Genomic DNA, 13,356 nt, shown 5'->3' on the forward strand with positions numbered 1-13,356 from the left:
GACAGCCGCCTATTGCAAACAGGGCGGGGGAGCAGGGCTGCGAACAAGAGACTGGGACTTGTTCCCCGCGTGCTCGGTCGGGGCTGGCTGCGTGATCTCCAGCAAGTGGCCGAGCTCTCCCGCGCCCCAGCCGCCGCCGCCGCCGCCTGCCTGCCTGCCTGCGGGTCCCGCCCCCACGGCGGCGCGGGAAGGCAGCTTATGTTCCTGCCCATTGTTCTTATTCGTGTCACCGACGGAGCCCCCCACCCCCGCGACTGGAGGCGGCTGCATTGAAGGGCTGACCCAGGTACGCCAGCTGCCACGCCTCGCCGCAGAAGAAAGCCGCGACCCCCGGCAAGTGCCTGAGCAACCGGCCGGCTGGAGAGCGCCCCGGCAGCGGCTGCTCGGCTGCGGCTGCTCCCGCCCGCCGGCGAGGGGCTGTACGGGGCGGAGTTGCTGCGCTCGGCCGGGCGCCTCCTGGTGCTCCCCCCCCAGCCACCACAGCCCCGCCTGTGCTGGGAGGGGGCGGGAGCGGCGCTCATCTCTCCTCCCCCCGCCGCTTGCAAAGGCCAATCGTTGGCAGCGAGGCGTGGGCCGGCTTTGTGCGCGGCGCTCAGCCCTAGCAGCGCTCCCAGGTGAGTGTGCCCGGGGCGCGCCCCCTGCTCGTGCGCCGGGCTTGTGGCTGCTCCCCTGGGGAGCAAACAGCGGCGCACCCCCCCCCTCCCGCGGTCTGCTTGTGGCTGCATAGGGCAGCCCGGGGGAGTTGAAGCCCCTCTCCTGGCTCTTCTCCGTGGGGCAGGATCAGCCGCTGCAGGGGGTCAGCGGGCCGGTCCCAGCTCCCGGCAGGCGCGCAGTGTGCGAGGCGCGGGCGAGCAGACGCACGCCGAGGTCTCTTGCCTGAGTCCGGCCCATTCATTCCCTTGGCAGCGCGGCAGAAGCCTGCAAGTGCCCCAGCCCGGGCCGCGCTGCCCCTTTCGGGGCTAGGGGCGCTCCGCCTTCAGCTGGGGCTGCCCGGGCTGAGCTGTAGCTTGGGACCAGGGCTGGGGCTGGCGCCACATCTCCGGTTGTGGTGTGGGTTAAAGCAGAGCTGTGGGGATAGTTCCGGGCTGCTGGGAAAAATCCGCTACGCGATTGTCAAACTCCGGGTAAATCTGGTAGCTGTTGCAGGGTGTCGTCTCTTCAGGCTGCATTAGAAATGAGTGAGAGTGCTCGGGAAAAAAACAAACCTTGTATTGCTTTTTCCGTAGTTGAAAAGAACAAAGAATTTTTCACATCAGGAGGCACTTAAATTAACATTTATATTTAAAAACCTCTCATTCGTTGTGTGGCTAATAGTACGTGGTATTATTAAATGTGAAATAGTCTTTTTTTAAATTACTTCTTGTGCTGTTTACATTTTATATTTCACTCAGTTTGTTTGGTTTCAGAGTAACAGCCGTGTTAGTCTGTATCCGCAAAAAGAAAAGGAGGACTTGTGGCACCTTAGAGACTAACCAATTTATTTGAGCATGTATCTCAAAATAGATTAGCTGTCCTTTTATTTGTAGTCCTTTTCCAATGAGTAGTTCATTCTGGTTTCCATTTGGGAAAAGGGTTATTTACAATCCAAAGATTACAAGGAAAGATGTGTTTAAAAACATCTTTTACTGACATTTTTAAAAATAATGGAAACATTTCTTCTGTTAGGTTTTGTAAAAGATTTGCAAGCCCTACACTTTGGGGCCTATATAGGTCTAACAGTGTCTCTTTTTAAGGGCCCAATCCTGCAAGTAATATGTAACTGAACGAAAGTTCTGTAGTGCCAGTGAGTTCAGTGGAATCAGCATTGCTAGCTCTTGCAACGTTTGGCTTGTGTCATAAAGCCCCAGTCCCTGAATTCATTAATTTCATAAGGTTATGTAATAATCTCAGCTTTTATTTATTTTTAAGTAAATTTCTAGCCCATATTATTGCAAAGGAAAGGTTGAAAATGTGAACCATGAAGGCAAATAAATAGAACCCAAAGTTTACTATTTAAACACAATCTCATGGTTTTTAAGATAATCTCATGAGGTTTTTGAATGGTTGGGGCTGACTACTGGAAGTACTTGAATACATAAGATTAATCACATGGCTGTTTGCAGAGTCAGAGTATGTGTTAGTACTGACTAAGCTTTTTTGATTACAAGTACAATGTGACTATTAAACAACAAGGAACAACTGTCATGACAGACTAAATATATTGCTAATGTCAAATACTGTATTAAAAGACAAAACCAACTACTATTGATTTAGTTCACAACACAGGAACACACTTGAGCACCGTCTTAAATATTGTTTATTTCAATGGGATTTAACCTCATGTTTAACTTTAAGAATATGCTTGTGTTCTTCCTGAACTGGCATGCTTTGCTGACTCAAGAATCTACTGTACAAGAACAATTGAGCATTCATAGAAACTCTTTTTTTTATTGACTTCTGTATCTGTGGTGGAAGAAGGGCCCACCTATGCAACACTGAAGAAAGTTGCATGTGTGAGTAGTTGAGGGAGGAAAGGGACGCACATGAGATACTAGGGCGGGCACGGCCAAACTGTGGCTTGTGAGCCGCATGCATCTTTTACAGTTAAAGTGCGGTTTGCGGTGCTCTCTTCTCCTCTCCCCCTGGCCCCAACCTCCTTTCTCCTCCCAGCAGACTGAGAGGGATTGGGCAGCAGGGCTTGTGGCTTCTGCCTTGTGGGGAGTATGGTCTTGAGGCTTTAGCCCTGAAGGGGGGTATCAGGGCAGAAGTCCCATGCCCCTGGCAGGTGCCACCCAGCAGCTCTCAAACTTCTGAAGCTTGTATGCAGCTCGGAGGGCCAGTAAGTTTGGCCACCCTGTACTATGCTGTAATACTGTAAACTTATTAATGTGAAATGTTAATTTTCCTAAACGCTTTTAAGTAATTTCTGTAGTTCTGTTTTAATGCTGAAAAAATTATGTCCATTACCATCTGTTACAAGGTAATAGAACCTGCCTATTAAATCTATACAAATTTCGTAAACAAAGCGTTCAACATCCCATTACTTTATTGAATTGAAAAAACAAACAGATCAGAAGTCCGTTAACTGATTTCTTCCTACAGGGGCAGAGTGCATGTTTTCCTCTGATCCTGCTACAGCAGTCGGATGCTGTCAAATGAACTTTATGCAGGGGAGGGTCCCTGACATTCAAACTTACTTTTTCAAGATGATAAATTCTGATATCTCTGCAATAAGTAAAACACCAGTAATAAATCACGCAATATATATATTAACACTAAGGAAAGCAGAATACATTCTACATCAGGGGTATTGGATAGGCAGACCACAGGCCAAATCCAGATTGCCAGATGGTTTTGAATGGATCGCGAAATCCTTTTATTTACTTATTGTTATCGTTGCTGCTGGTGTTCTGTTGTTCTCTCTGGACTTGACCTTGACCAAGAAATTTGGACTTTGACGAAAAATAATTGATTACCCCTGTTCTACATTCTAAATTGAAAGAAATCTAGTCTGTTTTTTAGGATTCACATACTTAGCCATTGGTGAGCCTGTGTTAAACAAATCTGGTGTAGAATATTGGCAGCATCCTATTTGGGTATTTTTGTCATATCTTTCATATAAGAATAATGCGCTATTGGTCAAGGTGTTCTCATGGCAAATTATCATATCAGGAGACTTATCAGTGTTTCAAACAAGAGTCTCAAACATCCAACCCACTTGATTTACTTAATTGATCTACATAGCATATTCAAATTCTGCAGTATTAACGTTTACTATTTAAAATAAGAAGTAAATTTCTAAGCCTCCTGGTTGTCAAGATAATGTCCAAAATGTGAACTAAGTGTAATCTGATAGTGTTTATCTTCCTGAGTCTACAGACAGTCTTAAAGCAAGACTTGGAGAGGTTTAAACCAGTGGTGGGCCTGTGGGCCGCACGTGGCCTGTCAGGGTAATCCGCTGGCTGGCTGCGAGATGGTTTGTTTACATTGACTGTCCGCTAGCACGGCTGCCCACAGCTTCCATTTGCTGGGAACGGCGAGCCACAGTCACTGGGATCGTGTAGACAAACTGTCTAATGGCCCGCCAGCGGATTACCCTGACAGGACATGTGCGGCCTGCAGGTTGTCCACCACTGATTTAAACTGTGTCTTTCTCTTTAATCTCGTTGGGGTGTAGACTCTGAAATCTAATGATGTTATGTAAATGTCAGTGCAAACTATTTCATTGCTAATAGATTCCGTGGGTGAAAGGAGGTAGGAGTGAAGTCTATGTGAGGTGGGAATTGGGCATAGTTGCAGAGAATAAAATACAGAGGGAAGAAAGGAGACAAAAATGGGAAGGGAGCAAAAAGGTGGATGGGGAATAAAGAGGAAACAGTGGGGTAAAAAAAGCAGCCCTCCTAAAGGGGAAAACCTCATTTTTCCAATGAGTGAGAATGTTGTGATGCTTTGGGGGTTAAACCAGATCAGTAAGGGATTATGTCCCCACCTGCCAGGTAACCCTGGCTTCTTCTGTGCTGTGCAGTTTTGGCTCAGAGCCCTATCACCAATAGCAAGCTCATGGCACAATGGCCTCATCCTGGTTTCCACAGCCTGGTTACTCCTTGCCACGTGGCCCCAACAGCCCTTCCAGACCCAAGTTTCCCCCAAACTGTTTTCCCTGCACTGTTCAGTCCCTCTCACTGGACTCATAGAAGTTATTCAATTTGCTGTCTCCAAAGAGAGACAGAGGCAGGAAGGCTTCAGAGGGAAGGGACTGAACAGAGCATTGAGTGATCATCCACTCCCAGCTTCTGGCAGTCAGAGTTTTGGGGACACCTGACACAGAGCATGCATTTGTGTCCCTGACCATCTTGGCTAATAGTTGTTGACGGACCTATCCTCCATGAACTTATCTAGTTCTTTTTTTTTTTAACCCTGTTATACATTTGACCTTCAGAACATCCCTGGCTAGGAGTTCCATAAGTTGACTGTGTGTTGTATGAAGTACTTCCTTATGTTTGTGTTAAAGCTGCTAATTATTAATTTCATCGGGTGACCCCTGGCTCATGTGTTTATGTGAAAGGGTTAATTGTACTTCCCTATTCGCTTTCTCCACATAATTCATGGGTTTTTTTAGACCTCTATCATATACCCCTTAGTTGTTTCCTCTTTTCTAAACTGAACAGCCCTGGTGTTTTTAATCTCTCCTCATATGGAAGCTGTTCCATACCCTTAACAGGGTCAAATTCATGTAAGGCTGCTTGGGAAGTGGGCAACTCCTTTACATATATTCACTGTCACCTATGCAGGTAGGAGATGCAGAACTGCTTGACAATGCTGATCCCTTTTGTGTTCCCTTTGCTTTGTGCTCCAGGTGGACTGTCCTTAGTCAACACTGTGTGTAGTCAGTTTGTGACTATGTAAAATGGGTGCATGATTTGATGTCGTATTTTCAGTTGTATACAAGCAAATTATTTTCCTAGCATACACACTATACAAATGGGTTCCCCAAGTTCAGAGCATGCACATCCATGCTCTTGTGTTGTGGATGCTGCATTAAAAAAAATTCTTCTCTCGAGTTTTGTAATACTTTGTCAGATGTCTTAAACTATGTCATATTTTGGATTAATTTGCAAAACATGTAATTCACTTGTGGAGCTGTCCTCACTGGGTAGGAGGAGAGACTGAGAGAAACCACTTTAATGTATAAATATTGTCGATCTTCATACTAAGAAGAGGGAAGGCTACCTGAAAGATGAAAAGATTAACATGAGAGAGAGAAGCTTTTTATTACACACAATTGCACTTGGTTATCTTAATCCCCTTTAAAGACTTGTGAGGTCTCAGTTTTACTCACACCGTAGCTGCAACTGCTCTGAGATTAACTTTCCCTTATTTAAATCATAATGGGAGGTTGATAATCCTCTACAGGGGACTTTTTTTATAGAAAAAGTTTATCTTGGAGGAATAGGAATCTCTGGTAGTTTAGATTAAAGTGATGATCACAGTACGCTTCTGAAGTAGAAAAAGAGCTCTTCAATCTTTAAAGTATCCTACACCTTTTAAAATCAATTTAAATATACCTTGGAGATAAAATATGCTTTTTTTCTCTCTCTTTTCCCTGCTTAGAGCAAAAAGTAATAGGGATGTGGGGGGTGGGAGACAGCATATTTATGAATTCAAATGTGAATATCCTTAGGAAGAAGGTTGTCTTGGTAGAACTTAAGAAATAAGGCTTGCCAGTAGTTTAATTGACATTGTTTTGCTAATAGCTTTAAAATGCATTGTATTCCTTATTAGAATTTCATGGAAAACAGTCCGTCATCTGTCTGTAGTATGTCATACTGCATTTAGGCAGATAGTTCCTATATTGTTTTGTGTACAGTGCAACCTTCCTAATTGAGAATCATGATTTGTAGACCATTGCAAGGAAGGAAACAAATATGAATCGTGAAGAATATTGCATCGTGTTCATTCACTTATTTTGACAAGTGTACTTCAGTTTTATTTATAATACTGCATAGTTTTAAATAACAGTGAATGTACTGGAATATATAATTTAAAATAATGAAATGGTAGTACTATGAAACCATGTTCCAGCAATGTGCTATTAAATCTTTGCCGAAAATTGGGTACAAACTCAAAATTATTTGAGAGAATTACTGGGTTTGCAGATTATCACTTCATCAGTGAGGTTCCACTATATTTCCCTTAGTATGGATATACTGAGCATGGTGAATTATTATATAATCTCTAAGTATGGGGTTAGGTCAGGGATCGGCAACCTTTGGCGGTAAGCCCCTGGTGTGCTGGGCTGGTTTGTTTACCTGCTGCATCCGCAGGTTCAGCTAATCGCAGCTCCCACTGGCTGCGGTTCGCCGTTCCATGCTAATTGGGGCTGTGGGAAGTGCCGCGGGCCGAGGTATATGCTGGCCGCCGCTTCCTGCAGCCACCATTGGCCTGGAGCATCGAACCGCAGCCAGTGGGAGCTGCGATTGGCTGAACCTGTGGATGCGGCAGGTAAACAAACTGGCCTGGCCGGCCAGGGGCCTTACCCTGGCGCGCCACGTGCCAAAGGTTGCCGATCCCTGAATTAAGTAATACATTATCCGATTTCTTCTTAAAGCGTTGGAATGAAAGTTGCATGTTTTCTATGTGGAAACTGAGGTACGGAGTGTTGAAGGGCTCTACACTGGGACCAGCACTATTGGTTTTTATGCTTTTTTAATGATTTAGACAAAGTTACTGTATAATATGTAAGATGATACTAAAATAGGTCAAGTGGTTAAAACCCAGAGTGGTGTTATTTACCTAGTAATCAGGATAGATCAGGCAAATGGGCACAGAGGAGAATTAGACACATTAATACTTTTTAGGTATAAAGTGTTGCACTTTCTTAGAAATAATGCACAAAATTAAATGGTGATCAGTGAAATAGCTCATGCAATATAGATCAGTTCAACATGAAACAGAAAAGAAATCCAATAGTACCTTGGCTTGTAATAGGAGGGATGTTATGGAGCATATACTTCCCTCCATAGCTTAGGCCTAATCCTTTGAACTTGTGTTTTCAGGAAGTGCTCCTATAGACAAGATTTTGCAGGATCTAGATCTAAGGTCGCAAGATACGTTCGAATCTAAGCTCCCCTCTCCCCGTTCCCCCATGTTTTTGGACAGATAATCCATCCAGCATGAGCCACCACTTAGCTTTCAAGGAAATAAATCTTCAAACAACTTTGTTTTGGAGTGACATTTCCCTTCCTTAGGCCTGAGGACTGTTTTGGGTAGAGAAGGTTGAAGTAAATCCAATAAATATTTGAGTTATTGACTGTAAAATATGATTTTCACTCTTATAAATTGTTCTTGGGTGGGTTTTTTATCACTTTGAATTTCAGGAAGAGTTTGTTCTGGAAAACTACAAATGGTCTTAAGTCTTAAAGTTAAAATTCCAGCTGTTCAGTGAGTTAAGAGAGCTCATAGCCAACATATTGTGTGTGACACTTTCAATAGACATCAGAATAGCTTGGGTAGGTATTTATGGATAATCTAAGCACTATACCCAGATGTACACACATTCTTTTCTTAACCTGTGTACTATATGTTTTTTTACCATTTACCTTAATAAAGTCACAGCCAAGGAAAGGTTGGTGACAATAGAACAGTGAGCTATGTTAACATGCTGAAAGACCATACAGATTTCATGTATTGTCTGGGTAAAACAGACTGGACCAGCTTTACCTCTTTGAGAATAATGAATTCTCATGTGTCCTGTCCACAGTGTGCAAGTCTTTGAGCACAATCTTCATAACCCAAGGTGTGCACACCCACATTTTCTCTCCTCAAACCATACTGCATATAACTTCCAAATGTCATATACTTCCTGCAATAAACATCTGTTACATATGCCACCAAAATACTTGCATTCATTGCACACCTTGCTGTACATCCATTATAAATGCTGCAGGCTAGCTTTATAGACAGTGAGCTTGATTCACACATTTCCTGACACGGAGATGGAGGTGCAGTTAGCAGCTCTGCCTTCAGGGATGGATTCATCCCCTCAGGTTTGCACTAGGTATGTAAAAGGTTAAACGGTTAACTGGTTAACCGGTAAGCATTAGGCTTACTGTTAATTGGACCTAACTGTTAGCACGGGCAGGCGGCTGCACGGGCCCCAGCTCCAGCACCCGAGCTGGGCGGGACCCTGGCCAGAGCCGCCCCCGTTAAATGATATAATTTTAATCATTTAACCAGTAAACGTTTTTAACCAATATTTATATCCCTAGTTTGCACCGTTCTCCTGGGGGTCTGCCAGGGCAAAGCAGCCTTAACTTATGGTTAGGGCTCTATAGGAGCCCTACGAGCTGTGGTGGTGCACTGAGTCATTGCGTCTTCTGGAAGCCCTGGCTATGTCTCTTTCCCAGCCAACAGAATCCACTTACAATCTCTAGGCAACCTTTTCAGAAGTCATTTATATTCTGATTGTGTTGCTTCGTTGACACATTGACAGATGGTTCCGAATTCCTCCCTGACTTCTCCCCTTTGCAACAACACTGAAGTCAATTGTTGTGTTACATGTTGTAATTTCATGTATATAGTTATGAGTCTGAAAATGTGTCCTCACGGCTTAAAGCAAGCCCAGGCAAAAACTCTCAAGAGCAGAGGGGCAGTTCACACCTCATCAGGGCATGTATGGGACAAGCGCAGCCCAGCCTCACAGGCACAAAGGACACTGGCCTAGGCAGCAACACAGGATCTGTTGGACTCTTGAGTGAGTCACCCCACATTCCTTTGGTCGGTTTGGGACTGCGATGAGGTAATGCTCACCTGATTCTAAAGGGTTGAGGTGAGGGGGCAAAGCCAAGAGGGAAGAAAGAACATAATAAAAGGGAGAGACATTTGCCATGCTCTTCCACCTCCATCTGCAGACATCACCACCAAGTGACTGAAGTGCTGATCAAAGGGGAGAGCCTGGCTAAAGGGCAACCAGCCAGCCTGTGGTGAGAAGAATCTAAGTTTGTAAGGGCACTGAAAGTGTTATGATCATCTTAGAATGCATTTTGCTTTTGTTTCATTTGACCAAATCTGACTTGTGCTTTGACGTAGATTAAGTGATTATATCTCTGTAATTAGTAAGTTTGTTCTGCCTGAAGCAGTGCATTTGGTTTGAAGCATGTCAGAGACTCCCCTTGGGATAACAAGCCTGGTACTTATCAATTTCTTTGTTAAATTGATGAACTTCTATAAGCTTGCAGTGCCCAGTGGGCATAACTGGACAATGCAAGACGGTGGTTCCTATGGTTGTGTCTGGGACTGGAGATATTGGCTGGTGTCATTCGGTTGCACAATCCAAGGAGCAGCTTACATGCCAGAGGCTGTGTGAGAATAGCCCAGGAGTGGGGGGTTCTCACAGCAGAGCGGGGTAAGGCTGGCTCCCAGAGTCCAGGATTGGAGTGACCTAGCAGCTCACTGGTCTAGATAACACCAGAGGGGAGCGTCACGGTAACCCTACTGCATTTCACTTCACTCTTGAGAAGGAAAAATTACTCTGATGGTCTATGATGGTGTCCTCCTCAAGGGATATTTTTCTTTTTTTTTTTCTTTTTTAAATTTCTCTTGATTAGAAAATTCCAAACATTAGCCAAGAAACTAGGGAGAAATATTGCCTTAAATATACCATGTGAGATAATCCAGAGAAACAATGAATAGTGCCGTATCAACAAATAAAATATAAAATGCTGTTACACTTTGTAGTATTTATCTTCTGCTGAAATTCCAGTATCACATAGTTATCTCTGCATGTGTAGTCTCTTGTTTTCATTGTTGCCTGTGATGTGTTTAACCCTCTTCAGGTGTTCAAACCAAATTTAATTTATCATAATAGTTATTCATTTTTGTGAATCTCACTCTTGTAATGCTGCACACACTCCAATAGAGGTCTCCTAGAGAGTAAGTTTGTTTACTTGTATTCTTTTACCACTGGGAATGGCTTATTGCTTTAAAAAAAATATTTATTGCCCTAGGGGTACAAAGCATATGCAGCTTCCATTAAATCAGTGGGTGCTCTGGATGCTCAGCACCTTAGAAAATCAGGTACTCCTGCTTTTTATTTTAAAAGTAGATTTAAAAGTACAGCAAAGCCTACAATATTTGGAAAGTTTGTCATGAGGCAGAGGCAGGAGAAGAGGGAAGTTGTCAGCAACATGTTAGCTGCGAGTAAAACAAGTTATTTTTATACACTGAGAAAATATAGCTTATAACAGTGTTTAGAGCAGAAGGGCTTTGGTAGGAATGATGTGTAGTGTGTGTGGGAAGTATAGTAGTTAACTCTAATTAGATAATACTTAATCCTTCTCAGACCATTCCTGAGGGATTCATGGTTAAAACATTGCTAGTCTCATTCTTTATTTACAAACAGTCATTTTATTTCAAGCTAAATTGGCTGAGTTAGTTTTCTTTTAAATCATAAGATTATCTGCATTATACTTGAAGGTGACAATCCTGAAGTATATCAGTATTACCATCTATACTCTTGGATAATATTTTTATTCTGAGGCAGTCAAAGTCAGCATCTGGAAATATGGAGAAGGTTAAAGGAAAAGAATCAACTAATATTTTCTTGCTATTGTAATAAGTGGAGATACAGTAATCCTAGGTCACATCCTTGTCCAGTGCATGCTAAATGTGAGTTTAGGAGATATCACATGTCCCTTCTTCCCTCTTGTTTACTTACCCAGAGTGACTTAGCAAAGCTATTTTGGTCTCCAGCAGCTTTGTTCTCTGCTTTTCCTTTGCAGAGTTAAGTCAAAAGATGGCCAAAGGTGTTTACTAGACTGCTAGGAAAAGTCAGGGTGCTTCGCTGATGTAATGTGATGGATGTTGACAACAGGGGGCACCACTACCCCTGAAATGGATCTTGACTGGCTCCTGGTGGATTACTGTCTATACCTGTGAAAAAGGCCCACAGTAATTCTCTGCAGCGCACAGCAGTTTATTAAGAAGGAATTACACAAGCAGTAAAGTATTATATTAAGCATCTATCTCCTATGTTAGACATTAAGAGCTATACATTCCTCTTAATGAGTGTCTTTCACAAACAGGCCCTGCACTAGCCTCATGCAGTTCCTGCTTGGCAAACAAAGAAGGTGGTCACCAATTTTATAGATAGCTTCTTTCCTCCTGGTCTGTCTCGGGTTCCTCCTGAATCAAGCCTTGGTTGCCTTGAGACCCCTCTGGTTCACAGTCCTACTCTAGCTCACAGAGCAGAGTTTTGGCTACTGTGTCTAGCAGTGTTGCTTCTTCAAGGGTCAGTTAAGGAATCCCAACCAAGAGTAATTTACTTTGCTTGATTCTTACACTTTTTTTCCCCCTCAAAGGAGTCACATGTCTTACAAGTATGCTCAGTAGCCGTGTGGCTACTAATTTTTACCTAACTAGTGTTTTAGAAGGGGGGTTGGGGGGAGTGCTACCAAACGCAGATCCCACATTTACTCACTCAGTCATTCACTCTGGCTCTCTGCATGGTGTCCTTGCTGTAAGGTAACTACAACCAGGTTGACCTGTGCTCCATGCTCGAACTTTATGCATGTGATATTTACTTTTGCATGGGCCCATATTTGCTGACCAATAGGTTCAGTATCGATCATACATGCAGACTTTGCCAGTTCTCTATCAAATTTGCTTCTGCTTAAAGGAAATCTGCTCCCAGGATCCTCTGCAGCCATTCAGCCATGTTTAAGTCATGTCAAGTTATGCTCGCACCATTCACTCAGTATGGCCACACCAATTTGGCACCATCCCAACAATGGAGGGGAAACTTCCTCTTGCTAGAGCCTTGTTGCTTTCTAGACTTTTTCTCAATGAAGAGCTCTGTGGAGCTTGAGAACTAGTCTTTTTCACTAACGGAATTTGATCCAATAAAAGATATTAACTCACCCACCATGTCTCTCTCATATCCGGGGACCAACACTGCTACAACACTATAAACAAGTATAACTTGGCAATTGTAAGTATCAAGAACGAAGATGTCTCCCACAATGTGAAAAATAATATAGCTTTATTCCCTGGTTAATGATGATTTATCTTTGATTTCAAGAACAGGTGACTTTGAGGTCAAGGTACATTATTTCCACCCATCTATTTCTGTAAATGCACAAACCTGCAGGTGTCTCTCCCATCCATAAACAGTTAAATCTCTTACCTTTTGTCTAGACAACTAACTTTTACATCTCCCCCTTCCCTCCAGTTCTTCCCTTCCAGGAATAGGGCAGCCTCAAGAGGCTCAGACCCCGTGTTAAAAGCCAAAACAAGTTAGTAATATAATGCATTTCTTCTTCCCTGACTGGTCTTCCTCCCACCACCAAAATGCCCTCTGAGTTAATTTGTTTCCTAACATGTACCTTTCAAATCTGTAACAGTCATTTTACCTCTTTTCATGTTTCAGGAAATAATTTAATATTTAAACATTTATATTTTGCTTTTTGCAAATCTTGTATTCCTGGGACATTTTCTCTTTTATCCAAGCAACCTTGTTCGAGAGATTTGTTTTGTATAAGCATTGGTGTCTCACATTGAAAGTATATAGAAGTATCTTTGGCTTCCATGCACTTGTTTTTAAGGTTGTATGTTGTTTTCCATTAGGAAGTTAAAGTTTGTAGTTAAATTGACTGAATCTGTGTCAAGGCCTCTGGTTCAAGACTAGGTGAAGAAAGGGCCTTTTTATACAAGGAAACCTGATGTTTGTTTTGGATGAAAGCTAGTTCTACTCATCTGATATCCTGGATATACACCTGTCATCTTAAATAAGTATAAAGTAGCTTTATTCTATTCCAAAAATCAAAGGTTCTGGTAATGTGTGTAGCGATCACTGTTTTTAAACTTACCTTGAATAATGCT

The 13,356-nt window shown here is 43.0% G+C and overlaps 1 protein-coding gene across 2 annotated transcripts in view; it reads left to right on the plus strand.

The window, feature by feature from the left end:
• Positions 1 to 562: 562 nt before the first annotated feature.
• The window catches only part of MCF2L (MCF.2 cell line derived transforming sequence like), a 266,639-nt gene continuing 253,845 nt past the window's right edge, over positions 563 to 13,356 (plus strand). Inside the window, exon 1 of one of the 2 annotated variants that reach the window (XM_073350279.1) lies at positions 563 to 614. The gene's annotated coding sequence lies outside the window, so the exon portion shown is untranslated. The remainder of the gene's footprint in view (positions 615 to 13,356) is intronic. The other variant, XM_073350290.1, reaches the window with a different exon arrangement.

This window comes from Lepidochelys kempii, chromosome 1 (assembly GCF_965140265.1).
Source record: "Lepidochelys kempii isolate rLepKem1 chromosome 1, rLepKem1.hap2, whole genome shotgun sequence".
NCBI lineage: Eukaryota > Metazoa > Chordata > Testudines > Cheloniidae > Lepidochelys > Lepidochelys kempii.